At 29.8% G+C, this 1862-nt stretch overlaps 1 pseudogene; it reads right to left on the bottom strand.

Moving 5' to 3' along the window:
* Window positions 1-410: 410 nt before the first annotated feature.
* Window positions 411-529, bottom strand: LOC111736112 (annotated as a pseudogene).
* Window positions 530-1862: the final 1333 nt, after the last annotated feature.

Below are 1862 nucleotides of genomic sequence, written 5' to 3'. Positions count from 1 at the left end.
TCACAGTAGTTGGACCATTTCACATTCCCACCAGCAGAGCTTAATAGTTCCAGTTGCTTCACATCTTTACCAATATTTGGTATGGTCAGTCTTTCTGATTTTAGCTATTATGAGTATAAACTGGGAGTTTATTGTAGTTAAATTTTGCATTTTCCTGATGAATGATTAGAGTGAGCATCTTTTCAAATCCTTATTGGCTACTCAAATTTCTTACTTTGTGAAGTGTCCGTTGGAATCTTTTTGTGTTTTCAAATAAGTCATCTGCTAATAGAGATGGAAGATTTCTTCATATATATTACTTTTTATTTTTTATTATTTTTTAAAATTTTATAGGCGTGGCAACCCTTAGTTGACCTCATAGATAACAATGACCTTGTCAGCTTACAATTCCTTATTTTTTTTATTTTTTACACGTACAGCACCTGGTCTTCCTAGGTGGTCTCCCATCCAAATACTAACCAGGCCCAACCCTGCTTAGTTTCCAAGATCAGATGGGATCTGGGTTGTTCAAGGTAGCATGGCCGTAGACTTCTTCATATATTTTAGATACAAGTTCTTTGTCATGTATGTACTATGAATATTATCTCAGTGTATGGTTTGTCTTCTTTTTTTACTGGTGTCTTTTGAAGAGAAAATGTTTCTAATTTTGATTAAATTCAATGTTTAATTTTTCTAATATGCTTTGTGCATTTTTATGTCTAAGAACTCCTTGCCTACCTCAAGATCACAATATTTCCATCTAAGAATTTTTTCATTTTAACTGTTACATGTAGATTTATGATATATTTTAATTAATGTTGTATGTAGAGTGCGGTAAGGATTGAGGTTTTTTTCAGTTGTTCCAATATCATTAACGGAACAAACATTCCTTTTTCCCTTAGTAGTTTGTGAAAAATTAATGTGTAGGTCTATTTATGTATTCTTGATTCTGTTCTATGTCTATTATTATATCAGTACAATACTGTCTTGATTACTGTAGCTTTAAAATAAGATTTGTATAAAGTACAAGTTCTTCGTCTTTGTGCTTTCTTTGAAAAAATTGTTTTGACTATTCTAAGTTGTTTGCATTTCCAATTAAATTTTGGAATTCACTTGTCAATATGTACAAAAATATGTGATAAAATTTTAATTGGGTCTTCATTGATATCTTAGCAATATGAGCTCCTCCAATCCATAAAAATGGTGTACCTCTTCATTTATTTAGATCTTTAAAGTTTTTTAAACATGGTTTGTGGTTTCAGTAAGCTTTCACATATTTTAAAATTATCCTTAAGTATTACATATTTTTGGATACCATCATAAATGAAATTATTAATTTAATTTTAATTTCAGGAGTTTTATATATTATAATATATACAAATGCAATTGATCTTTGTTTATTGACATTTCTTCCTGCACCTTTAAACTCACTTATTTGTTGTAGTAGCTTTTATAGGTTTCTTAGAATGTTCTTCATATATTATTATGTTGTCTGAAAATATAGTTTTACTTCCGTTTCAAGCTGTATAACTTTTTCTCTTTTTTTAAGGTTTTTAAATTTCTTTTTATTTTTTAATTACAGTTGACATTCAATATTAGTTTCAGGTATGAAGCAGGGTGATTAGACATTTACATAACTTATGAGGTGGTCCCCATAATAAGTCTGGTACCCACGTGACACCATATACAGTTATTACAATATTATTGACTATATTCCCTATGCTTTACTTTATATCTCTGTGACTATTTTGTAACAGCCAATTTGTGCTTAATCCCCTCACCTTTTTAATCCCTCCAACTCCCTTCCCATCTGGCAACCATTGATTTGTTCTCTGTATCTATGAGTTTGTTTCTGTTTGTTTATTTGTTTATATTATTTTATA

Source organism: Pteropus vampyrus, unplaced genomic scaffold, assembly GCF_000151845.1.
Source record: "Pteropus vampyrus isolate Shadow unplaced genomic scaffold, Pvam_2.0 Scaffold17, whole genome shotgun sequence".
Taxonomy (NCBI): Eukaryota; Metazoa; Chordata; class Mammalia; order Chiroptera; family Pteropodidae; genus Pteropus; species Pteropus vampyrus.
Note: the sequence above shows the minus strand (reverse complement) of the source record. Positions and strands in the feature narration are given on the sequence as shown.